Source organism: Ambystoma mexicanum, chromosome 5q, assembly GCF_040938575.1.
Source record: "Ambystoma mexicanum isolate Mex_15411 chromosome 5q, UKY_AmexF1_1, whole genome shotgun sequence".
Taxonomy (NCBI): domain Eukaryota; kingdom Metazoa; phylum Chordata; class Amphibia; order Caudata; family Ambystomatidae; genus Ambystoma; species Ambystoma mexicanum.
The window spans coordinates 345555945-345583716 of record NC_090933.1 but is presented as its reverse complement, the minus strand read 5'-3'; the positions used below and the strand labels follow the sequence as shown (position 1 = coordinate 345583716).

General features: G+C 49.4%; 1 protein-coding gene across 5 annotated transcripts in view; it reads left to right on the top strand.

The window, feature by feature from the left end:
- The window catches only part of CEP192 (centrosomal protein 192), a 2773731-nt gene that overhangs the window by 2075762 nt on the left and 670197 nt on the right, over positions 1–27772 (top strand). The window lies entirely within an intron of this gene.

The following is a 27772-nucleotide window of genomic DNA, read 5'->3' as shown; positions in this document are numbered from 1 at the left end:
ACTCAGTGGCCATGTACTACCTCAATGAGAGAGGTGGTGTAGGGTCTTTACCACCACTGTGCAGAGAGGCAATGCAGCTCTGGTTCTGAGCAATGCAAGAAGGAATCTCCCTATACACAGTTCACCTAGCCGGAGAGGAGAACACGGCGGCGGACGCTCTGAGCAGGCAGAGTAGTCTCCCCCGACTCGGATCTGGCTCAGGAAGTCCTTCAAGAGATCTTCACCCTTTGGGGAACCCATCAAGTGAATCTGTTTGCTACCATTGTCAACCGGAAGTGTGAGCTGTTCTGCATCAGGGAATTTCCCCCAAGAAGGGCTTTAGGAGATGCGTTTGTGGTGGACTGGGTGTTTCCACTTATGTACGCGTTTCCTTCAGTCCCTGTCCTCCCTCTCATGATCCTAATTGCCCCAGATTGGGCCAGGAGGACGTGGTACCTGGACTTTCTGGACATGTCCATCTGCTCTACAATATGTCTTCAACAAAGAGAGGACCTTTTTTCGTGAGAGGAGGGTCGGGTTCTCCATCCAGAGGTCAAGACACTCAGCCTTCATGCATGGTTTCTGAGTGGTTGAGATGCAAGGATTGCGACCTCCCGGACGACATAATGGAGATTTTGCTTTGGGCCGGCAACAAAATCCTTATACCGCTGTCGTTGGAACAAGTTCAGCAGCTGGTGTAGCAATAAGAATATGGATCCATTTCATTGCAACACATCTATAGTGTTACCTTTTCTACTTCACTTAGCAAATCTGGGGTTCCAGATCACAACAATAAAGGGTTATCTGGCAGCACCTTTGATTTTTAAGTGCTCATCGGAGAAAACCTCATACTTTAAAATCCCTTTAATTATTCAGTTTCTTAAAGGACTCACTAATGTGTTTCCTCCTACTCGCTTTCAGGTCCCTGCTTTGGATTTAAATCTTAATCTCCCCTCCCAACCTCCCCCACTTTAGAATTTACGTGTTTTACACTCTACTCTCTCTGAGAGTCTTCGAAGGTCTAAGGAGATACTAGTAATTCCTCTAAACATGAAAAAAACTGAACTGAATCCAACGGGCGCTGGGCATGCTACATATACTGCAGATGACGTTGAGGATCGGGCGGAGACCCTCGGGACATTGACTCATTGACGTTACCGCACAGTGCCCTCTGTGGAAAAACATTTTTTTTCCAAAGCAGCTGAAGCTGGAAAGATAATTATCATAAAATGAGGAATACGTGGGAGGAACATCCAGTTGGAAGAACGTTACTAGGGGGAAGTAACTTCTTCATCTCTCCCTACCATTTACAACCACTGATTTGTCTGCTTACAGGACATTGTACTAAAACAGTTGTGGTGTACGGGACCATGGAAAGCCAGCAGTTAGGTGGAAGAAGAGGGTTTGGGCTCATCCTTCAGCCTACAACGCCAGAGGAAGCGAGGTGAAGAAATCTCTTTTAATCTGTGTTGAATATGACATCGGCTTCAGGGAGTCCAAAGGCTCAACTGCCCGCATCCACAGAGCAACATCTTACATTAGAAAGCCAACCTGCTTATTTTTTAGTGGAAGATCCCAGTTGTGTGTATGAAGTTGGCCCACCTGAACCGAGTCCGCAAATAAAATAGTAATCGAGACTACTTGCCCTTGGCATGTTGTGTTTGTTACCCGAGACCAGCCTTTACTCTATAGTCCAAGAAGCCCAACCACGGTGGTGAAGGTAAAGGCTTGTAGTTGAAACTCGGTGGCCAAAGGATGTGAAGCTATGCGCAGCTGAAAGCATCGATCCTGGGGAGGAGAGCAAGGTGCTCCAGAAATGCAGACCAAAGTGGCAGTCCGGAACAAGGGCCAGGGCTGCAAACGGGCAATGAGATTGCAAAGCAGACTTCAACATGGATATTGTGTGGCAGTGCTATTCAGTACTCCTTCCTTTCTTTATTCCCGTTCAGCCCGAGTCTTGAAGTGACGTTTCTGTCCAACAGAGTGCCATCTTGTAATGATGCATTTTCTTATTCATCTTGTTGGCAAATGTCATTCTTTACTCCCATGTGACGTATGTCACACCTCTTTAAGAGCATTCTCCTTCCTTGCACTCATGTCTTTGACCACACAGTGCTTATTGCTTTGTTTTTATAAGGTATTTCATGAAAATTCATATTCAATAATTTACCCCCTCTTAAATTCTCCCTGTGCATTGCACCACTGTTCATCACTTAGATATATATGTAATGTAGGGATTCTTAACTGAACGAGTTAGATCTGTTTTAGCACTTATGACAAAGCCAGTACTGTGGCATTGTCAAGAGTTGTAGAGGATGACCTACCAACCACCATCCAGAGACTGCTTTAGCCCTGGTGGGGGGTGACAACTGAGGGGTGCCCAAACCTAATCTCTTCCCCTTGTGCAAGTTTGTTTCTTGGCAGTACCTCTTTGCCTCTTAGCATTCTTCAAAGCACAGATGCTCGCCAGGTCTCTTTTGTTGTTTCCCAGCCCTGATCTTCCCTGAGTGGTTTCCTGCCTCTGTCATTCCTACGCATGCATACTCCTCTTTCAAATGCCTCGTCTGCAGGCGCTCCATCTCTCCTGGCTATTCCCTTACTGTCTACTGGCTACCATCTAGCGTCCACCTGGTCACATCTCCTCCTTCCTCTCTGAGTGGGCAGACCTCTCCCCTCTCCCCCCCTCTCCTGGTCTCAACCACTCAACTCCTCCTTTTTGGAGACTTCAACATGCACTTGGATGCCTCCTGTCCTTCCACTGGACTCTTTCGTCTCTCTCTGTCTCTGTCTCCCGTCTGGCCCGACTTGCTCTGTAGGGCACACTCTGGATGTTCTGATCTCCTCAGACCTTCCCCTTTCTATCCCTCTCACCACTCATCTCTCCTGGAGTGATCTTTCTCCTTTCCTCCCACCTCACCCTCTCTACCCCTCAGGCCAAGCCAACTCAGCACTGCCACCTACCTTCTCGGTTATCCGACCCATGAAGCGTGTGCCAGTGGAGGCTTTCGCCGACACTGTCTCACCCCCTAACTCAGCTCTTTCCATGCTCCACTCTGCTATATCTGATACTCTCGATGTCCTTGCCCCTGTCATGGGGATCCGCTTGAAGCCAAAGCCAAGTGCAACTGTTGGTATGACTCAGACCTCGTCACCCTTAAACACAAGTGTAGGATGGCTGAGAGGAAATGGCATGCTTCCGGTACATCCTCTGACAAACTGGCCTGCCGCCTGCTCCAAAGGCAATACAGGCTCTCTGTCAGCACCAAGAAGAGAGCCCACATTCAAGCCTGGTCTGTGCGGCATCTAACAACTCTGCTGAACTCTTTAAAATCTGCAAGGAGCTAGCCAATTCTGCTGCAGTCTCTACCTTGTGTTCCCTCTCGGGCCCTCTGCACGGCCCTGTCTTCATTTCATCTCTAAAACTCAGGACATCCTGTCCTCTTTCTTCCTCTTCCCCCTCCACCTCCCCCCTTCTACTCCCTGCTTTTCCTCTGGCCCTTCCCCGGCCACCTCTCCTCACTCCTTCTCTGCCTTTCCCCTGTTCTCTGCAGACAAGGTTGCTAGACAAGTCAGATCTATGAAAGTCTTGTCAAAACAGGTTCACCCTTGTTCCTCCAAAACCATGAAGGACCAGATTGACACCCTGTCTCCTGCTCTGGCTGACTTCTGCAACCACTCCTTCGCCTCTGGAGTCTTCTCCTCCCCCTGAAGCACTCCCTTGTGCACCCTCTTCTCAAAAAGCCCTCTGCCGGCCCATTTCTGCCCTGCTAACTATCGTCCAATCTCCATCACTCCTTTCCTGGGCAAACTCCTGGAAAAGCTGGCTATCTCCCAGCTTAATCTTCACACTAAATCTGTTTCCATGACCATCAGTCTGGCTTCAGAGCTGCCAGAAGCATGGAAACTGCTCCCCTGAACATCCATAAAGACCTGCTCTCCAACCTAGATTCCAAAACCCCTGTGTCCTCATCTTACTTCATCTCTCTTTTGCCTTCGACATGGTCAACCACGCCATCCTGCTAAACAGTCTGTGATAACCTGGGCATCACCGATCAGACCCTGGCTTGTCTGACCTACTTCCTTTCCGATCGACCCTCCCAGGTCCAACTAGGATCCTTCCTTTCCTCTATCGCGATCTGTGGTGTTCCCCAGGGCTCCAACCCCTCTCCCTGGCTGTTCAACCAATACCTGGCACTTCTTGCCCTCTGCATTGCCGCACCCTGCCCCAACTTTCAGTGCTATGCGGATGACATTCAACTCATTTTCAGGCTCCCCTCTGCCACCTCCTTTCATCTCTGACTGTCTATGCCATCCAGAAGTGATGTGCTGCCAATGATCTCGGCCTTAATATCAGTAACCCCCTGCTGATCTCCTGCTGAATCTGCACTGGTTACCTATCTACCCTCTGATCTCGGGCCCAGGTCCCTGCCCCGCGAGTTGCACACCTGGCAACCCTTACACCTTGAGACTGTTTCTGTTTTCCTACAGCCCCTACCAGCACTTGACACCTGATGTCTGCACTTAACCTTGCACTGCCACCAGCTGGCCGCACTTTTATTTGTCTTTCTTTATTTATTGTCTTTATTTATCTTACTGTTATCATATGTAGCGCACTGCCCGATCCCCTTTCCCCCTGCACTTTTCTCCTCCGGCCCCCCCCCCCTCCCCTGCACTTGTGCGATCTTAATGTCACTGGGCCTAGTAGGATCACTGTCTCTGTCTCCGCTCTGTTTCCCCTCCCCTCCCCTCCCTTGTCACGTCTTGAAACACTTGTGTATAGGTGCATTGTAAATGCCATATATCAGAGACTACAATGCAGGAAGCCACCTGAACAAGAGGACCTTCCAGCGTCCCATGCACTCTCTGATAAACATCCTGGCAAGCCATAACATCTGACGTGGAGGGAAACGCGATCCCCAAAAACGACTTTCGATGTGCTAACCTGGCTGTTAGCCATGTTGGAAGAGCCAATACTGGAGCAGGAAGTGATACACGGTCGTGTGAACCTCTGCGCAACACAAAAAGCCAGACTGGGAAATCCCCACAGGGCTTACCTGGAAAAGTCCCCTTGACGTTAACTGGCATGGTGTGCAACAGGGCCACCATTGTTGTATTTGGTCCTGTGCTGGTAGGGTGGGGGCTTTAACTGCCTTTTGAAACCTATAGCATGACCCAATCCTGAGAAAGGAAGAGGGATAAATAGGAAGCACGAAGTGTGGGTTGTTCGGAGGAGGCTTTCAGAAGATGAAATATTGGTTTAGTGAGTAAAGGGATATTGCAGTGTAAGTGTGCATGTTTGTATGTAACAAGTGTATAGACCAGCTATTGTAAGGAGTTTGTGTGAAGTGTATGATTACATGGGAAAAGCGTTTTGAAAAGTAGTAGGGGTTTGGAGGTGGGCGTAGTGGTCGGACGGTCAGAGAAGTAACTTCTAACGGTGGAGGCAATGACTAGGAGGAAGAGTTGAAACATCAGAGGGACATAGGATTGGTGGGAGGATTGAGATGAGGGGTGTAGTGGTAAGAGTAGAGCGCAAGGTGAATTGGGGGGTTGGGGGCGTGACAAACCAACTTGAGCATGTGCCAGGCACTTCCCCACCCTCTTAGAATGCTTTCAACTGTCAGGAAAGCTAGAAAGTCCCTGACAGACACTAGTTATTAGGGATACGTTCCGTATCACTAACCTGAAGTTATGGATAACTGGGCTGAGGATATATATAGATGGCGATGGATAGACATAGAGAGAGATATAATGACCGTGACCTCACTTTTTTCCATGCGCTGTGTGCTTCAGTAACATGCCGTCTTGAATTTTCGAATTGGTCCTTGCCATCCTGCAAAGACCTCTGTACACAACTTGTGGGTTATGTAAGTCCATGCACCCAAAGGCCCTGATGCCGAGAGGCACCAGGTACCCTTTGGGTTTCAACCCTTGGTCTCCAGGGAAGAGGAGGACTTTCAAGGAATTATATGAAGAGGGTGAGGACAACCAGGGGCTGGCCACGGACCGCCAAGAGGCAAATGGCCTAGAAACACCATTGTGTGCTGGAGATTGGTCTATTCCATACCGCCGTTAAGCCTCCGGCTTTTTTCAGAGGCTAATGTCAAAGGTGGTCAATACCATGTGCTATATGCCTGGACCAGGCCCAAAAATTCTGTTCGAATTAGCAGACATCCGAAACAAGGGTGCCAGGGAGGACACACTACTACCCTTCAATGTGGCAGCAGAAGCCCCTGAACTGATGGTATGGGAGAAACCTTCTTCTGCATCAGCAGTCGACGGGGAGTTGGCCAGGATGCATTGCCCTGCTACTTCTGACACGTTTTTTCAATGGATTGCATTCTTCTGCAGATTCCTCATCTGAAAAATATCCCTTTCAGCATCAGCTCCTCAGAAATGGTTGCCTCTAAAGCTTTGGGTTTCAACCACTGCCAAGTCTGTGTCTCAAAAATGTCCATCGTAGACCTGCACGGTATCTGTATGCAGTATCTCGAAGGAACACGACATTCAGTGAGATTCCTGTCTGCAAATGAACCAGAGAGCAATCGGGGAATGGTTGGCAAGGTTAGCAGTCGGGCCACCTCCATTGCATTCGACCATTAGGTCGTCTGGCCCAGACACCGTAGGCCCCACACCCGAGAAGGAAGACGGATACTGCAAGAAATCAAAAAATCGCTCACTCTCGGAGCGGGACATGCCATTCGTCGTCCTCATCCTCCCACAAGAAAAAGACGTGGTCGGCTGTATAAATGACTGATCTGAGGAGTGGGCTAAGTACTTCCGTCTACGGGTGCCCCGGAGGAAGAATGGGAGGGATTTCAAGACCAAATGCTTCAGCTCTTTCAAAAAGCTGTTGTGGGTACGGCTCCCACCTTGAAAGCCACAAGCGGTTCAGACAACAGTTGCTCCCGGAGTTTCCAGCTGCAAGTTGACCGTGTCGGGTCCTACAGCCTCAAGCTCGACCTTGACGATTACAAAGCAGATACCAGCACCAATGTCCCTCAAGGTTTCTGCGCCAAGCGATCATGTCGGAATGATCCTGTTGTCTGTTGGCGCCGATGGTCGAGCATTTGTGTATCCTAGAATCAAGATCTGAGTTTTTAAACTCCATGAGGTCTATCGCCGATGAGGAAGGATGTTCGGTCCCTTTTGACATGGAGCCAACAAGTGAGTTTGGGGAAGCTGACTTTTTCACAGACCAGGTAAATTTGCTGGCCCTGGTTGAGGGTCTGGGCAGGGAAAGTTGGCTTGACACTACACCTGACCTTGACAGTCCGGCATCTCCTTCTGGACACCCAAATGCCCAGTACCGGAAAACAGTGTAACGGGTGGTCCTAGGCTTGGGTGTGGGCTCCCCAGCCAAGCATCTCATGGTTTGAGCTCCCTGGCATCCTGGACAAAGGCCTACAGACAGAGCATTGTCATTTAATGCCGCCATATCTGACCCTTTTTACACGTTGTTGCAGAAACCATGTTCCATGCCAGCCGTGGATGCCGAGCTAGCTAGAATAAGAAAAACCAGCCAGGAGAGACCTGAATACTGTGACGAATCAAGGTAATTCGTTCGTCCCTCCTTAAGTGGGAGCCTCCCTACCACCCGTGAGGCTAGAAGGGTGAGCACCTTTCGCAGTACCCTCCCTAGGGGTAGAGGCAAGTGGTACCTCGCCGGGAGAGCCAAAACTGGAATGAAGACAACATTAACATGTATCACAAGAATCCAAGAAAAGAAGCTGTTTTAAGGACACACCTCGACTTCACTGTGATGAGGCAGTTTAAGGAGGAAGGATATGCTGAGAACAGAGAGAATCGTATGGCAGAAGGGGACGTTCCCTGACAGCTTAACGCAAGCAGGAGGCGAAGCCAGTGAGAGCCACAGAGCCCATGAAATTTATAAGCACTCTGAGCAGGGAGCCCTACCAACTACACTGACACCAATTTATGGACGTATCTGCAATGGAACTGGTTCCCAGGAGGGACGCTGGACTGAAACACGAAAGCAAAGCCAGCAACTGGCGAAGAGACGCCAATGGGGAACACAACCGGGAAAGATGAACCAAGCAACAGAAAAGGTCCTAGAGCACCCACAGGCCCCAGAGACGTTCCTGCATGAAGAGCGAGGTAACTGGTAGAACGGCAGGATGAGGAAGCCAAAAGATAATAGTTATAGGCGTGCAGAAACTTGTTCCAGTGAATTTGTTGAAAACCAAACTACAAAGTTTATCAATTGGAACTGTAACCAAAAGTTCATATGTAAACCTGAGCGAGAGAATATTATTAAGTGGATGAAAGTACCTCGGGAAGTGGGGAGAAGATACCAACCCTCAAGGAGGATTAATTGGAGAGTAGTAAAAACAAGAGTCTGAAATACGGAAAGGAGAAAGAGAAACAAAGGACCAAGAAAGAAGGGGACATAATAATGCTGAGGGTATAACGTAACCAAGAGCAGATATCCTGCAAGGTTGTAACCATTCAAAATATGTAGATGCCAGGATCAAACAAACATTACGTAAAAACACAGGAAAATAATCCCACAAGATAAGTGCCCAAGACCTTTTCCATGCACTGCAAGCACTGATACAGAAGGTGGCTAGAGACTATTTGGAAATAATATATTAAAAGAACACACCAGCAAAGCAGATCCCTGCTTCACCTCATTCTCCTGGCCGTAGTTTGTTTGAATAGTGGTAGTGTCCGATAAGGTTGGTTTTTGGAGTTGATTTTTTTTGATTTAGACATTTCTAGATGACTGACTAGCACCATAGTTAATTATGTAATGAGGGGAACACACCATAGTTATACGGAGAGATGGGCCTTATTGAATAAAACATTGTTGGAAATGACTTCAAAGTGTGTGCCTACTTCTTCTGACCCACCACACTACGGACAGGGAGTCCATGAAAAGTGATGCCCTGGCGAAGAAAACCTTTGTCAGGGAGCATGGCCCTGAAGGCAATCGGTGCCACCTTCGCCTTTGCTAAATACTCCCACGTGCTATGGAGGACAATAGTAAAAGTATCTGATCTCCGGACTGGGAAGATGAAGGATAACCTCTTAGACCTGGTTAATGATGGGAAGGTAGGTGGTTTGTCGGGCTCCTCCAGCGGGTCTTGACACTGCAGACTGGATAGGCTGTGCCATGAGGACGTCCACATTGCTGCAGAGATCAGCATACCTCCAAGTTCTGGTTTCTCACCTATCCTCCAAACCAAGCTCCTGGACATGGCTTTTGACGGTAACCATCTGTTCGGCCCAAAAGCTGACAATTCTTTAGAGAAACGTCAAGATTCTAAAAAGGCTGGTATGACGCTGGGGCTAGCGGTGCAACAGCCTGGCAAGCGGTACTTCAGCTTCTCCTCTGGAGACTGGGGTTACAGGCAGTGTGTTTCCTTTGGAAGCAATGCATAGCTACCAGAAGGCAATCAAGGGCAGAGGCATTTGTTGCATTATGGATGGGGTAGAGGGACTTCTAGGGGCCATCAGATTTCAGCAGCAGGGTCTGCAGCATCCGCTAAGCCCCTCTGAGTTCTCCCCGCATGTTTCCCTACCCCAGTTGGAGGGATAGTCTCCGAGCACTGGGACAGTTGGAAGAAGATAACCTCTGTCGACTGGGCCTTGCAGCTCTTCAGATGGGGTTACTGTATGTCCTTTTTAAAAAGTCCTCCAGTCAGACCACCCTTCCTCCTCAGTAGGCGGAGCTCCAGGAAGAACTGAGGCTCCTTCCGTTAAAGGGTGTAGTGAAAGAGGTACGACTCACGGAGGGGGATCAATCTGATATTCTCAATACTCTCTAGTCCCCAAGAAAGCCGGAATTCTCAGTCCAATCCTGGACCTCACAGCCTTAATCTCATTCCTGAGGAAGGACAAGTTAGGGATGGTGACGTTGAAAGAGATTCTCCAGGACATCTGGCGTCCATGTATTTCCTTACCTGGACGAGTGGTTTCTCTGAGGCAAGTCTCCAGAGCAGGTATGACTCATCTCGAAGAAACCTGTTCACTGCTTCACAGTTGGGGTTCTGGAAATTCAGGAAGAAGTCCCATGTCACACCAACTCAGAAGCTCCAGTTCATTGGGGAAGTCCTGATACGCAGACAGGGAAGGGTTTCACTCCCAAGGAGGGATTCACCAGTGTCTGACAGATTGTCAAACTTATCCAGTATCCTGATAGCTTGTCAGCGGCTTCCTTACTCTACCTTCTAGGCCTCATGGCCTCTGCATTATTCTGGTGCCAGAAGCCAGGCTGTGGGTGCAATCCCTCCAGTGGCTCTTTGCAGGATCAATGGTCCCAGCACTTAACAGTATGAAGATCTTTCTCAAGGTGTAGAGGATGGTAACCCACAACCTCGCATGGCTGGCCAGCAGAGATGGAATGTTGGTGGGGTTAACTCTTTTGGCCACTGTGTCCCCATGCCCAAGTGGTTATGTATGCATCCCCGAAGGGCTGGGGCCCTCACTGCAGGGATCTCCAGGTGAATGGCCGTTGGACCCCAGTGGAACATCGGGGGCACATCAACAGGCCAGAGTTGCGAGCGTCCAGGCTAGCCTTGATGACTTTAGCTCCTTCCATCAGGGGTGGGGGGTGAGGGGTACATGTCCCGGTCTTGATGGACAATACAGTGGCCATGCATTATCTCAAAATGCAAGGGAGGTGTGCAGTCTTGGCCCCTATCCAGGTAGACCTTGCAACTGTGGTTCCGATTGCTGAGGAAGGCGATCTCTACTTCGGCAGCCCATTTGGCAGGAACAGAGAACAGGTTGGCAGATGCTCTGAGAAAGCAGATCTTCGTCTCACACGAGTGGGAAGTTAGCCAGGAAGTTCTGGAGGAGATCTTTACTCTGTGGACTACCGCGACAGTGGATCTATTTGCCACAAGGGCCATCGTGAAGTGCAGACATGAGGTAATTTCAGGTGAAGAGTGCACTTGGACATGCGTTCCTGGTGGAATGGGGGTCATCTACCTCGTTTCAGCGTTTTGACCGATTCCTACTTTCTCCACTTGAGAGCAGGAGGATGACTCCATCCTCATGTTTCTTCCTGTTACAATGCGCCAATCGCACTAGAACCAGGGGGGAATGACCCCCTTCCATCGGATGCTGTGTGTCTCCTCTGCTCAATACCATAGAAAGTCTCAACTGTGCTTGGGTCCCAGATTCCGGTTGTTCTTCTTTGAGTCAGCAGACGCGGTTTGCTAACCTGCCAAGTACTGCCACAAGGAAGATGACTCATTATTCTCTTGGTTGTGGTTCTCTTGATTTGGGTCACTGCCTCTGCTCTGTCTTATTCCTTTTGGGTGTGGGTCCTTGACCCTTCTCTGGTGGTTATTGGAGTTCCCCCATCCACTGACAAGAAGAGGAGCAGCTTTCAGTTAGGTCTGATGCATATTAAAGCTAATCTGGGTGTCCTAACTATTAGGCCAAGGGAGGGTCTTTAATTGCTGCCTCCTTTCTATTCCCACGTCCCCTTCAGGTCTCCCATACCTCCCTTTACCTTTACAGGGATGTCTGTATGTTGCTAGGGCTACCAGGGCCAAAGGCTTGCCTCTATGCTGCTTCGGGTTTCACTCCGCGTCTGCAATGCCAGTGCGGTGTCCTTCGACATGGACCAACTTGTTGCTGGTTCTCTACACGTCTGCGGCGGTAGCGCAGTCTCTCCCTTTGCTGCTCTGCTTCGTTTAGTTGTTGATATTGGTGCTGGGCCACCTCGTACCAGTACTTGTGTGGCAAGTGATCTTAATGTTTCCTGCGAGGCTAGACCCAAAGAGGGCGCTCGGGTACTATGTTGCAGGACGACAGGTTGTCAATGGGACAACCAAGTGTTCGTAGCCTTCTTGCGATTCAGGAAAGGCCTGGCAGTGTCTAAGGAGACTTTCCCATTCAATAATTCTCTGCATCGCAGAATACCACCAGAAAGCAGCTAAGGAATTGCCTTCTGGCATCAATGTGCATTCCACCAGGGGTATGGTTACGTCCATGGCACTAGAAAGGGGTGTGCCGGTGAAAGAGATCTGTCCAGCAGTGACTTGGTCATCGCTCCACATATTCACTAAACACTATGATCTGCATGTGGCACTTGCGCCCGGATTGGAAGAGCGGTGTTAAAGAGCTTTCTGATTTGAGACTTTAATCCCTCCTCCTTATGCTGTACTGTTGTGGGAGTCTATCAGATGAGGATTCTGTGAGAGCATGCAAACCATTGAACGAGAAATTACTTACCAGTAATGTTATTTCTATGGATTCTTCTCCTGCAGATTCCTCATTGCTCTTGCATCCTATCCCACTATGAAAATGGTCTGTTGCCGTTTGTGGTTTCTCTCCAGTACTGGGGCAAAACCTTAAGGTTGTTACGATTGGAATGTTTGGCACATTTGTGCTTTACTGGTTGTGTAGTGTCAGCCTGGTGTTCACAGTAAGGTGGCCGTTTCTCAGAACAACAAAAAATAATAAAGCATGGTTTGGCTTTCATTACATTTTTATTTTATTTGTACACAGCGCCGAAAGCCTGCAGGCATGTGGGTGTCAAACAAAAACACAAAGTTACAACTTGTATAAACTGGACTAGCAGAGAAAGTTAACAAAAACTTAGTGGAAATGTAGTGTTTTTAACTGGCGTCAGAAAATGTTGTATTCCCTCAGTTATCTGAGGTCTAATGGCAGTGAGTTCCAGATCTTTGCAGTGGCAATAGGAAAAGATATTCCTAGGCTGTTATACAGTTTGAATTTAGGACTTTCCTCCAATGCTAGAGTTGATAAACGCAGCTTTCTTAAAGGCTCATAAGGAGACACCAAGCTTCAGATCTACACTGGTACTGAGCCGTGTAGTGCTTTATAGATCGAAGTTGTCGTCTTGTATTGTAGGCGGGCTGTTATTGGGAGCCCATTTAGATCTTGCCAAGAAAAATGGGTAATGTGTTGATGATGCGTACTGCATCATTTTGTACAACTTGTAGATCATGTAGATGTTACTTTGGTGCGCCAATCAGAAGGGCATCCCCATAATTCAATCTGGCCAGAATGACTGCCCGTGCAACCGAGACACTGTTGGATTCAGAGAGAAAAGGTCAAAGATTCCTTAGTAATATCAGTTGGTATGAGCAGTTTTTCACGGTTTGGTTAACATGGGCTTCAGAGCTTACCAGGAATTCTGGATGGAAACCCGGGGTTTGGGTCTTAATGGAAACTTGGATGTTGCAATCATGGATGTCAAAAGAACAATATCTGGGATAAGGTTTAGATCTAGTACCCACTAAGCCAAATATCAACAGCTCGGTCTTGTTCCCGTTGAGACAGACAATTTGAGTTTATCCAAGTTTCAATGCAGCTTTAAGTTTGCAGTTTGGTGAAATCAAGGTTGTAGTCCCCTGTAAGCTTCAGCACCAGCTGGGTAACATCAGCGTAATTAGTGACACACACCTTCACCTCATCTAGCAGATCACACAGGGGCCTAATGTAAAGGTTGAAAAGTAAAGGGGACATTCAAGAAGCCCCCTGTGGAACGCCACAGCTAAAGGGGGCCAGGGGTGTGGTGGAATCCCCCCCAGCAGACTCTAGAAATCCAATGGGATAAAAAGGACTGTAGCAAGGTGGCGGAATCTGAACTGCAAAATCCTGTAACTCTTAAAGTAAGGAGAAGGCGATCATGATCCAAAAGATTGTATGCTGTTGATAGATCCAACAATACAAGCATTGCAGGTTTACCCTTTTCAGTAATATTCAGCATATGGGTTTGGAGGTCCAGGAGATGCAGTCTCTGTACCATTGTGGGGACGAAATCCAGATTCTCGAGTGTAGAATGCTGGCTGTTTTTATGAATTACTGAAATTGGATGATGGCGCTTGTTAGGCAGAATCCTGTGCAGTTCCCTTGGGGACCACTGCAAAAAGATTAGACTACAGGAGTAAGCAGTTAACCCAATTGGTAGCAGTCTGTACCAGCCAAATTTACCTGGTAGCTGTGGCTGAGCAGTCAGACTTCTCTCAAGAAGAGTAGGGCAGTATACAGCGTATACACAATAGGGCTAAAAACACAGTAGAGCAAACAAACACTGACCAGAGCTTTGTATAAAAAGTATAGAATTATTTATTTAAAACACACTTTAGGCAATATACTAGCACTCTAAATCAAAAGCAAGTTAAAACACAGTCAGGTAAAGTATACACACCTCCCTTGATAACTATCAGACAAGTCAAAGTTAAAACACCACTATTTGTTAAAACAGATGTGAGCGCATAACCTGATGGCACGCCAATAGTTCAGTTAAAGGGAGAGGAAAAGACAGAGCATAGAAATAAAACCGGTCCGAACACTTTTAGGAGTTCTCAGCAAGGGAATAAAGGCAGTATATACTGTAGAGCCAAAGTTCATAGGCCAGGCCCACTTTAAATGGAGCAAAGCGAAATGTGCCCAGGATCACAGTTTAAAAATGCACTCAAAGTCTTTGCAGAATGTTCAAAAGAGGTTGGAGTGATTCAAGAAGGTAAAGTTAGAAGGTCTGGGGGCCAACCCAGTTGGAAAGCCAAGGATTTAAGGGTCACCTTGGGCAAACCGAAGAAAGGGAGGCCAGGCAGGACACAGTACATTAAACAGAGAGGAAGCTCCAGCGGTGGCTGTTGTTCCTGACAGTGGTTGCAGTTTGTTGTTTCGACCAGGGGAAGATAGGATCTCGTCGAGGGGGAAACGTGGAGTCGGTGCACTGCACAGGGATGAAACCACCCGCGGAGTTCGCCGATAAAAGGTGCGTTCCTTTTATTCGCGGTCAAAGTGGTGAAGCTTGGCTATCCGGCCGCCGGGGTGCTTGGCACGGGCGATTCGACCAAGAGACGTCTTTGGAAGGCGAAAAGGGCAAACTGGTTGGTCCCACCAGCTCAGAGGAAGAAGACTCGTCCAGCAAAAGATCTTCTCTTGTCGTTGGGAAAGTGGTGAGTTCGTTGCAGCAGGGCTCCACCGGTGGTGTCGTCGTTGCAGATGACTCAGCTTCTTCCCTCTTTGGATTCTTCGGTCCTGTGGCGACTTCTGAAGTTCCAGTCCGAAAAGCCTTGCTTTTATGCAGAAAAACCCCCATTCAAAAGCCTAGCTGTCACTCAAACATGCTAAGTGGTGAGCCGGGCGGCTCACCACTGGCCCAATCAGAATAGAGTGCGACTTCAGTTGCTAAGGCAACGCAGTCCAGGGTGCCAATTCCCCTCCCCACCCATCCTGTGGAACCCAGACGGAGTGGCACCATTTGGAGGGCTTCTGTGGAGAAGCCCGCCAAGAAGTGGAACAAAGGGCTCGACCTTGATCAGAGTTAGAGACGGACACGAACGGCATTTTAGAAAAGCGGTCTGGCAAAAAGACCCAATCGTGAATTTAATATTAAATAAACAAACCGGCGGTATCTTTAACATTGCACCAAAAAGTGGTGCATTTAAAATCAATGGGAAAATCCCATAGAGAATATTCCGGTGGAATATTTTGCGTGGTAACCACTGCCACCAGCCAGAAACTCGACAAGGGGGAACTGGACAGTGCCCCCTAGAAAACAGACCCAGGGGCAATACAATTAACCCCTTCCAGTACTTCCACAATATGATGGTTTGTACTGGTTCTGTTCACAATTTTTGACTAGTAAAGTCAATGGTGACTTTACATGCCCTGGGAGACAGTTGTCAGTCCCAGGGTATGGAGTCGATGTTTGGGCGTCACTATGACACCCCTGTGTTACTGCACTGAGGGTGCTGTGTAATATTACACTAAAAAACCAGATGATACCCTATGGAGTAAAAGACCCTGTAGCCCAAAATCACACAAACAGTCAGACATTCCTCAAATCATGCCTAAGAGTGGGAGTAAAAGAGTCTCACTCTTAGCCGGAGAAAAAAACAAACCCCAAAAATCCAGCAAAGCTGCGGGGGGGACTCACTAGGTTTGGGAAATTAGCCTTATAAGAGAATTCTCCCTAACAGCGCTCTTATCCAGGATTTTCAACAAAAAGTTATAATTCGTTATGGGCGTCAGATTGTTTCGGACTTTTGGATCAAGGCCAGGTTTCTTAATTAAGGGTGTAATAGAGACTTTCTTTAAATTAGATTTTTATTAGGTTTTCAAATAAGACCAGAGGCACATTACAGTCTCAAAATAGGCATAAAACACCAGCAGATGTACACACTGGCCATCTTCTGCCAAACCGCCCTATCACCCTCCCCCTTCCTGTTATAGACGTCCCTTTTGGCTCCAGTTAGTCCCAACAGACACACAATCATTTCAACTCTGCTTCAATTAGGACCTCCCGATCCGTTATCACCCCCATCCATTCTCCCCAATCCTATCCCCACTACCAACAGTCAATGAACCTAAAACACCTCCGGTTCTCAACACCCTCCATTTTCAGTTTGCCCTCTCCTGAACTATCTCACCCTTCTTCGGCATATACCTAGCCCAGAATTCAACCCATTCTGCTTCACAACTCATCCCACCACCATGATTTTCAAGGACCCTGGCAGGTGAGTGGTGTGGCCGAGCTTCATTCATTTGGCCCAATTTTCAAAACAAAAGATATGTTTCCCCAGTCCCCTCCGTGCCCACATCTCTCCGAATGCCCCATGCTTTTCTCCGCCTCTCATACCACCCGTGATTGGCTCTCCACCATGGTCAGAACTGACCTCTCCAAGGCAGCCCTCTGCCCGTGCAGCCCCTTCGGCTAAGGGCCCCAAGGCAAAGGGCAGCTCACACTGAGGCAGCTCCAGAAAGTGTTAGCAGGTGTCCGCAGGAGATGCCAAAGGAAGCCAGTGGCCTGCCATCAACCAGCACCAACCATGTGGCATAAGTGTGGAGTAGAGCAATTATTCTACTTCAAAAACCACTGCCACTCCACTTTACCCACCTCGTAACTGTGAATATTAGCATGTGTCTCATCTAGATGTAATCATGAACACTAGCCTGCGTCGCATCTAGAAAGGATTGTCAATGTTAGCATGGCGTACTTAAAGTTCTCCATCCTTTAGAGAGGGTCGTGTACATTAGCCTGCCCCAGACCGGTTTGTGAATGCTAGCAATGCCGCACTTGGTTAGAGTTGTGAACATTAGCTTGCTTTGAATCTAGATAAGAAACGTTCCCCAGCATGTCAAACCTCTTAATAAAATAGAATAGAACTTGGATGGGGCTGTGGATGTTGGCATGTGCCACACTTAGATGGAATTGTCAGTGGTAGCTTGTCCCACACTTAGATGGAATTGTAAATGGTAGCATTTGCCACACTTAGATGGAATTGTAAATGGTAGCGTGTGCCACATTTAGATGGAATTATGAATGGAAGCATGTGCCACACTTAGATGGAACTGTGAATGGTAGCATGTGCCACACTTAGATGGAACTGTGAATGGTAGCATGTGCCACACTTAGATGGAACTGTGAATGGTAGCATGTGCCACACTTCGAATTGTAAATTGTTAACTTGTGCCACGCTCAGATAGAATTGTTAGTGGAGCATGTCCCACACTTGGATAGAATTGTGAATGGTAGCATGTCGCACACTTGGATAGAATTGTGAATGGTAGCGCCACTTTTAGTTAGATTTGTAAACAGTATCCTGTGTCACTTCTAGTTAAGATTGTGAATGTTAGCAATGTCGCACTTAGTAGATTTGTGAACATTGGCCTGCGCCAGACCCAGACGGGATTCTGAATGTTAGCAATGCCATTTCCACACTTAGTTAGAATTGTGAACATTAGCCTGACCCAGACCCATACTAGATTGTGAATGTTACCAATACTGCACTTAGAATTGTGAACATTAGCCTGCGCCGGACCTGGACAGGATTGTGAATGTTGGCAGTGCCGCACTCGGTTAAAATTGTGAACATTGGCTTGCGCCAGACCCTGGCAGGATTGCGAACGTTAGCCTGAGTAGCTTCTAGATAGAAGTGCCAATGTTGACATGTCTCACACTTGGGTGGAGCTGTGAACATTAGTTTGAATCGCATCTGGATAGAAATGCCAATGTAAATGTTAACAGGCCCCACACTTATATCACTGTGTACCCTGCTTTCCTGGTCCCCATGCTGTTGCTATATATCTGTACACCCCTCCCCCCCTCGGTCACCCTCCTGTCACTGTAACCCCAGCCCACTGTCTCTGTGTCAGTGTGTCACTCTGTTCCCCACCATCCTGTTTACGTGCCTGGTGTCGGGGGCTTTAAAGATAACCATCACATCACTACGCTTACTCTCTACTATACACCATCATTCAACTAGAACACAGCTATACCCTGATTAATTTGGCCTAGCTTTTCATCTACGAATACGACCCCATGAACACCTCATCACACTAATAAAACGCAGCTAGCCGAGCACATTCCGACCTAGTTGCTCACATATTCATCCTTGAGGTCTAACGCAGCCAGAGCCCAGTCTGGGTGTCTGTTAGGGAGAATTATCTGTTTAGGCTGAATTTCCTAACCTAGTGAGTCCCCCAGCAGCTTTGCTGGATTTTTGGGGTTTATTTTTTTCTCCTGCCAAGAGTGAGACTCTTTTACCCTCACTCTTGGGCATGATTTGAGTGTGTTTCTTTGAATCTAGATGTGTTTAATGGGCTATGGGGTCTTTTACCCCATAGGGTTTCATGTGTTTTTGTGATGTGTGTTACACAGCACCCTCAGTGCAGTAACACAGGGGTGTCATAGTGACCCCCCAGTATAGACTCCATACCCTGGGACTGACTACTGTCTCCCAGGGCATGTAAAGTCACCATTGACTTTACTAGTCTTAAATTCTGAACAGAACCAGTACAAACCATCATATTGTGGACGTACTGGCTGGGGCAATTCAATTGCCCCAGGGTCTGTTAGTCAAGGGGGCATGTCTCCGTCCCCCCTGATCGAGTTTTGGCTGGTGGCAGTGGATACTACTTTTTATATTCAACCGCCAATATTTTCCTATGGGATTTCCCATTGTTTTAGGCTACTATCTTTATTTAATTATTTACGGTAGCCTCGAACATACCGCCGGTTTATTTAATTAATATTAATTCTCCGGTTGGTATTTTTTGCCAAAATTTGATTCTAAAATGGCGTTTTTGTTCTCTTCTGTGACTCCAACCCAAGTCGAGCCCTTTGTTCCACTTTTTTGGCGGGCTTCTCCACAGAAGCCCTCCAAAGTGGTGCCACTCTGTCTGGGGTACCTAGGAGGGGTGGAGGGGGATTTAGGCACCCTGGACTGAGTTGCCTAGGCAACTCAAGTCGCACTCCGTCCTGATTGGCCCAAGTGGTGAGCCGGCCGGCTCACCACTTAGCATGTTTGAGTGACAGCTAGGCTGAGTGAATGGGGGTTTTCTGCATAAAAGCAGGGCTTTGGGGACTGGAACTTCAGAAGTCGCCACAGGACCTAAGAATCCGACGAGGGAGAAGCTGAGCCGACCTGCCACGACGCCACCACCGGTGGAGCCCTGCTGGACCGTCTCACCACTTTTCCCAACGACAGAGGAGATCTCCCGACGGAGAGTCTTCTTCCTTTGACTGGTGGGGATAACCAGTTTCACCGTCTTTTCGCCTTCCCGACGTACCTCGTGGCCGCCTTGGCTGTGCCAAGCACCCCGGCAACCGGGATACCACGTTTTACCACGACCGCGAAACAAAGGTACCACCTTTAACTGGAAAACTCTGCGGCTGGTTTCTTCCCTGGCAGTGCAACGACATTCATCTTTCCTCCAAGTCAAGATCTTCTCTTCCCCTGGATGACGACGCGACTTGCACCCACTGCCAGGAACAACTGCCACCGCTGGAGGATCCTTCCCACTTAAGTTACCGTGTCCCGCCTGGCTTCCCTTGCCACCGACTGTACGGGGTAGATTTAGCTCCCGGCTTTCGAACCTGGGTTGGCCTGGGACACCCTGGCTAAACTTTCCTGAGCCTCTCTAAACTCTTTTTGAACTCTGCAAGACTTTCTAAGCCTAGTGTAACTGTGTGATCTTGGGCGCATTTGTGCTCTGCTCTCTCTAAGAGTGGGCCCAGCCTTTGGACTTTGGCTCACCAATGACTTTTGCTCTTCTGCCTTGCTAACAGTGTTCCTGAATCTTAGAGTGGTGTACCTTTCCATAGTCTGTCTTTTTCCCTCCCTTTCTCACAAACTTATTGGAGTGCCATCTAGATAAGCGCTCACCTCTGTATGAAAATAAGTGGTGTTTTACTGAGACTTATCTGATAAGGAAAAAAGGGGTGTATATATTACAATAGTAACTGTGTTTAGAATATTTTACAACAAGAGTGCTGGAGTGTTTCAAACAGTGTGTTTTAAAATAAATAATTATATACTTTGATACCAAAGCTCTGGTCAGTGTTTGCTTGTATTAGTGTGTCTGAGTGCCTATGGTGTATACTTTGCATACTGCCTAACTCCTCTTGAGAGAAGTCTGACTGCTCAGCCACAGCTACCAGGTAAATCTGGGTGGTACAGACTGCTACCAAGTGGGTTTACTGCTAACACCTGTAGTCCTAAATCTTTTGCAGTGTTCCCTAAGGGAACTGCACAGGTTTCTGCCTAACAGTGTCCACCCACCAGACCGCACACGTCCAACTGATATCTTCAGCACCACACCTAATGCTAGGATGCAGCTACCATCCACATATCTGGCGCACCCACGCATCCCACAACACTATCTTTCTCTACTGACCAGAACAACGGTTCCCAAGGGTGTTCAACCTACCAGTGCTTTGAGGTCATGACAATTATATATAGAGCACTATATAAATGCCACGTAACATAACCTGTATGGCCTCAGTAATTCTTTCCATTACATAGATATTCTTAGCCGTGCTAACCCATTCCCTTTTCCCTGGAAGCTGCACCCTCTTCCAATGTGTAGCCAAGCACGCCCTACCTGCCAGTAACAAACCATGTGTGGGAGAACATAGTTACCCCTCTCCCCACCCCTTCCTCTCCAGACCAAATAATACCAGCAAGGGATTCCTACCCAGAGTGACCACATCCAGCTCCTTGATCCACCCTAGGACCTCATCCCAGAAGAAATGCACTCTCTCACAGCCCCACCACATGTGCCAATAGTCTTCCCGCAATCCACATTTATGCCAACACAGACGGAAAAGTTTACACCAGAAAAAATCTTCTTCCCCTTTAAATTTAGTGGTGCGTGGCCCTGGGAGCATGCGCTCGCCTGAATCCGCCCACTCGCTGCAATCTTAAGTCCCGCGTCGACAGATGGGCTGAATTCACCAGCGCTCCTGGGTTTGGCTTCGGCCATGTAATACCACGCGCTCTTCCCTGTATATTCTATCTTTGTCTTTTTTTTCAATTAGGTACTTTGTCCTCCGATGCCACGCTCCTCCCCAGAGCGTGTCGACTTAAGCAGGTGTCCAGCCTGCAAGGGGCTCTTGCTTACATCCGACCCCCCCATGCCTCAGCTGCCTTGGCCCGACCACGGCTGGGAAGGTTGTTCCACGTGCGACGCAGTGACTCCACAGGAACTGAAGAACAGGCTAGCTAGGTGGAGGGAGCTCTTCCAGATGCCACCTCCGGAGGACCTAAAGGACTTCGTCAAACATCGCTTGAGGCCGAAGGTAAGGCCTCTATTCACCATTGCACTCCATAAAGGCGACTCCTGCCTAAGGAAGCGCCCAACTAGGGAGGAACCTTTTGGGCTCTAGCACCAGCACACGTACCGAGGCTAGTCCAGCTACCGGCCGAGGGGTCTCTGGATCCTTCTGGGTTCAGTGCTGAGGGACCGCCAGGTTCTTTTAATGGGGTTACTCCTGAAGGGCAACTCCCTAGTACCGGCATCATGTACGAGGGGATGCCTTCACGCAGCAATACCAGGAGCTCTGCTGAGGGCAAAACACCTTCCAGGTCACAGCCTGAGGTGTGGGATAGGCCTTTTGTTCGAACAACAAGCATCTTGGACGGGGCAGTTTCCAGCGAGCCAGGCATCTTGACTTTGGCATGCTACAAAATGGACGCCAGACAAAATGGCTGCTTGTCCGATAGACCATCTTGCGTAGCGGGTGGAGGAAAGAGTCACAAGGTGGGACTAGTGTCGACCAGGTGCGTGGCCTGCAGTTTATCCATCAGCATCGCAGGGCATGTTTTCCCTGCTCCCGAGGCAGAGTGTGCCCCGGCCCCAATTGCCCTTAGCCACTCCATCAATATCACCTGCCACCTCTGCAGCCTCTGAAGATGGGTTCTTCGAACGGTTCCTAGGGCTGATGCGAACTCCCCAGATGTGGGCAATCCTCTGGGATTCCATCAGGGACATGCTCCCCAGGTCACTCCACCGGCACCCATAGTCATTCCTCCGCTGCCCCTGCCGGCTCCTCCGATTCTGGCTTCCCTGCCTCCCACAGGACAGGCAGTTCCACACCAGCCTCTGCAGTAGCCACCGTCTCCAGTCTCGACTCCGCAGCCCACAGCGCCCAGCACTCCTCCACCAGCTACGGACCCACCCGAGCTCCCTGGTGGACACTGACGAAGAGGACCACCCCGACATGCCATCTTCAGCCAGTGCCTTCCACAAACGCCTTGCGGGTTTGGCAGAGTATTTGGGCCTTCCTCAGCCCGAGGTAGAGCAGCCAGAGGAGGAAGTCTTGGCAGAAGTCCTCACTCCAAGACCCCCCACCAAAATGGGGATGTTGATGCAGAAAGACGTCGTTGCCCTGGCCAAGAAGGGGTAGCTCAAGCCGCACTCGGCCCAGCCTGTCAATCAGCGCCTAGATGCCAAGTACAGGCAGATGGAGGGGGACACACTCTTGCTTTCGGCGCATCCTCAACAGCACTCTACCGTGATAGCTGCGGCGTCGCTCTATTCCAAGCCTCAGTCGTCCTCGACCACCTTGTCCTTGACGCTGCTAGGCAAGGAAGAGAAGATCTTGGAGGCGTACAGGAAAAAGCTGTACTCCAACGCCTCCTTGCACCTTCGTCAGGCCAAAGCAGATGCCATGCTGGCAGCCCCTAACCAAATCCTCTGGTGGCAAATTGCGGACTTCCTACCAGAGCTTCCGGCACATAGCCAAGTGCGCTTTAAGGCATGATTAGAAGAGTCCAGGCTGGTAGCGCCGGACATAATGGAGTCCACCGTGGCCCACATCGATACCTCTGCCTGGGCCATCTGCTTCACCACATACACGAGAAGGACAGCCTGGCTCCGGGCTACTAAGTTTAATCCTGATGTCCTGGAACGCTTATTGGACCTTCCCTTCGAGGGTAGTGACCTCTTCCACTTCACCACGGATGAGGAATTAGATAAAAAGAACAGCTCGCAAACCGCAAAGTCTTTATCTACTCTTACGAAGGCCATGCCCAAGGCCTACACCCAGTCTCAGCAGCGCTCTGACAAGGGGTGGGCATTTGGCAGGTTCCGAGACTTCCAAGAACTGAGGTCCAGACAACCTGACCGTTCTCAGAGTCTGCATCGGAGGAAACAACAAAAGGGGGGGGGGCGCAAGGGTTTTTCCAATCCCCCTCCTCCGCAACAGCCTCAGATGGAACGAAGGCATGACGCGCCCCTTCAGGTCCATGTGTCTCCGGTGGAGGGCAGGCTTGCCTTTCACGTGCAATTTGGGTGGCAGAATTTTTTGGACCCCTGGATCCTCTCTGTAGTGTCCACAGGATAACGCCTACCGGTACCTTCCTCCTCTCCCACAGATTGGGACAACAACTCTGCTGGTGGAGATCCGGTCGCTCGTCGAGAGCCAGGCAGTGGAAGAAGTCCCAACCTCCCAGCGAGGATTGGGCTTCTATTCCAGGATTTTTGCCATACAGAAGAACCACCAGGCTGGCCTGGGTGTTGTATTGGACCTTTCCACCCTCAACCTCTCCCTTCCTCTGCAAAAATTCAAGATGGTTACGCCAGCTTTTATTGCGGAAACACTGGACAGCGGAGACTGGATGTGATACCTGGATCTGAAGGACACTTACCTACATGTCCCGATTTGGCAGCTGCATCGTTCCTTACTGCGCTGCAGGATCATGGGCATCCATTTCCAAAAGTGCTACCCTTCGGCCTCAACTCGGCACCCAGGGTATTTACCAGGTTAATGAATGCAGTGGCAGCCCTCCTCAGGGCCACCACGGCTACACATACCTGGACGACTGGCTCATCCGGGCCACCTCTCCGAAAGCGGTTCAGCATACTGCCTCCGCACTGATGAACACACTCCATGGCCTGGGGTTCACTATAAATCTTAAGAAGTCTCAGCTGCAGCCCACATAGAGTCTGCCCTTCTTTTTCCTCATCTGGGATACAAGCTCCGTGGGAGTCTTTTCCCTCAGAAGACATGATTGGGGCCATCAAGAGAGCGACAGCTCATTTCGTCTCTAGGCCCGTGACCTCGGCCTGGTGGTACCGGCACCTACTGGGTCTTATGGCAGCAGTCCTTTTGGCTGTGCCCCACAGAAGACTCGGGATGCAGAGATTACAGCTGCACTTCGTAGCCTCATGGAATCAGGAGAAGGGCTCCCAAGCGAAGCCAATCAACATTCCTCCCTTTCTCCTCTCGAACCTCCAATGGTGGTCCACGGATTTCAACCTGAGGCAGGGCAAGCCCTTCCGACATCCAACCCCTCAGGTCACAGTTACTATGGACTCTTCCCTTCCATGGAGTCTGGACTCGGCAGGGGCAGGAGTCCCACATCAATTGGCTAGAATTGATGGCCATATGGTTGGCTCTCAAGGCCTTTCTCCCTCTTATCGAAGGCAAAACAGTACTTATCCAGACAGACAACTCCACCAGCATGTACTATGTCAACAAGCAGGGGGCCGCCAGATCCCCTCCGCTGTGCAACCTAGCAGTCGGCATGTGGGAATGGGCTCTGGAGAATGACGTTCACCTTCCGGGGGAATCCAACCTGGAAGTGGACAGGCTCAGCAGACTGGGGGCGGACAATTACGAGTGGCAATTGAACGAACTGGTACTGAAGGAAATCTTCCTCAGGTAGCGGCATCCCCAGGTGGATCTTTTTGCCTCCCGGGACAACAGGAAATGACAACAGTTCACCTCCTTGCAGGGGCAGGGCTTCGGCTCTCTGGGCGACGCATTCCAGATGCAATGGAACGACATGACGGCGTGTGTCTTCCCGCCCACACCCCTGGTCCACAGGGGGATCTGCAAAATAAAGGAATCCCAGCACCTCAGTATCGTTTTGATAGCTCCCTCGTGGCCAGCCAGACTGTGGTTATCCGAGCTTCTCAGCCTATAGGACAGACCACCCATTCTCCTACCGCTGGGCCCAGCTCCTCTCCTGGCCCACCAAGGGAGCAGGGTACTCCACCCTTCTCCTCACAAACTAGCCCTTGCAGCATGGTTCCTGAGCAATCACCCTGAAACACTTAAGCCTATCTCAGGCTAACCTGGAGATCATCCAGGGTGCTAGAAGCAAGGCTACTAGGAGCCAATATAATAGTAAATGGTCTAGATTCCATCACTGGGCCGACTTTAGGGAGATCGACCCCCTTAAGTGCACCTTGGACGACGTGCTCTCCTTTTTAGCACACCTCACCCACTCAGGTGTGCAGGTGGATACATGCTGCACCTATCTGGCAGCCATAGGGGCTTACAGGAATTCAGAGGAGGGCCTCTTCTCCTCCAACCCGGTGATCAAGTGACATCTGGCAGGCCTCCACAGTCTTTACCTGCCTATAAAGAAGCCACACCGTGTGTGGGACCTTAAGGTTGTGTTGGGTTCCTTGAGCCTATGGCGTCTGCGGACATCCGACTGGTCACCATAAAGACAGTACTGCTTGTGGGCCTCACCTTGCACAGTCAGCGAGATCCACGCTCCGGTGGCCTCGGAACCCTACACCACTTTTCACAAGGACAAGGTCGTCCTGTGGACACACCCTTCTTTCCTACCCAAGGTGACCTCCTTCCATCTCCATGAGGAAATAGTCTTACCTACTTTCTTCGTCGATCCCAAGGTCGAGCCTCAGAGGGTCTTGCACCGTCTGGCTGTCAGACGCACGCTAAAATACTACCTGGACAGGACCAAGTACTTTGCAAGGCGGACACCTTGTTGATCACTTTCGGTGTGTCAATGCCCGGTTATCAGGCCTCCAAAGCCTTCATAGCAAGGTGGATGTTCGCAGTCATCAAGGAGGCCTACGAGGGTCGGCACAAACCAGTGCCAGCCAACTTACATGCCCATGCGGTCAGATCCACGGCCATCGCGTTCCAACGCCATGTGCCGTGGAAGGTTATCAGCAGGGTGGCTACCTGGGCCACCCCTTCGGCTTTCTGTAAACACTACTGTTTGGACGCCACCTCTAGGTCAGACGCAGCGTTCGGGCAGGCGGTTCTAAGAAACTGTTTTCTTAAAGGAGGGGCTCCTCTCCACCCTGGGGCTAAATTCAGTTGTAATCGCCTATACAGTATGGAGGAAAGGGAACAGGATGTAAGAGTAATTAAGTTACTCACCGTAGTGACTAACTTACTCTTAGTCGATAGTCCCCTTTCCTCTATACGTCCCACCATCCTCCACCCCCTAATAATACTGGTGTCATTAGGCAATGCTGATCATTGTCGACGTGTCAATGGGGTCTGAAGATTGGTGCCGGTGGGCGCATTCAGGTGAGCACATGCTCCCAGGGCCCCTCAGTAAACGAGCCAGGAGGGATCCAATTTCCAAGCTGATAACCGGTTTTGTTAGTGTTTGGGCCACCTCTTCTCAGAATCTACCTATCTCTTTGCAAGCCCAGAACATATGGACCAGGTCTGCCTGCACCGCCCCACACTTGCTTGACTACATTTTTCTATTCTATTCGGGGTCAAATATGCTCTCTGGGTTATAGATAATTGGATCTGTTGGAGCCTTGCGTTCCTGGACACCTTTTTGTGGTATACCGTAGCTCTATTCCAAGCTGCGTCTGACATGGTTCTTTCAAGTCTGCCTCCCATTGTTGTCTAGTCTGTCCCAACTCCTTCCCCACTTCGGACATGAACAGCTCATATATCCGCGAGACTTCATGCCCACCTTCTGACATATCATAAAATGTCTCAATCGTCTCATCTGGCTGCAGTGATGCTCCTGTCTCCAGCCATCTGCTTCTTACATTCCTCAGTAAGCATGAATATGTAAGGTGTTGCCCTGGGTGTACTCCGGTTTCCTTAATACCACAAACCCCTTAGGCAAACGTTCCTCTATCAGATCTCCCAATGCTACCACCCATTTAGGTTCGCAATATTTCCTCTCATTCATCCGCAGTTGGTCACTCATCCCTTCTAGCGCTACCAGCGGAATCTGTGGGGAATATGGTGTGATGTTCCACATCAGTTGGCAGACTCTACGCCACATCTTACACCCCAGTTTCATCAGCCCGGGCGCTCGGGTCATGCAGGAGTTGGTTATCCATAAAACTTCATTCAAGAAGAACTGAGTTTTGTTTTTTTTGTAGCAGTTTCGACTCATGTGTTTGTTCATTTAGCCACGAATTGCAGCTGGCTAGCCACATAATATACTTTGAAGTTGGGCAGTTTTATCCCCCCTAGTTCGAGTTTTGGAGCTTCCAAAACGCCACTCTGCACCTTGAGTTATGACATAGGAAGTCCCTGCATATGCTATGTAGTTTGTTAAAGAACGACCTCGGTATCGCAAACGGGACGTTTGTGAAAAAATGAAAAGTCTTGGGAGCGCCGCCATCTTCAGCAGTGCTGTCCGTCCCATCATGGTCAGCGGCAATCTAGCCCAAAAGGACATGGAGTTTTCAATTCCGTTGATTGCTCTCATTGTGTTTCGAGTATGTTCTGTCCGAGGGTCATGATAAATGTCCACACCCAAATAACGGAATGTGTTCAATTCCCATTTAATTGGCAGCACCGGCATCG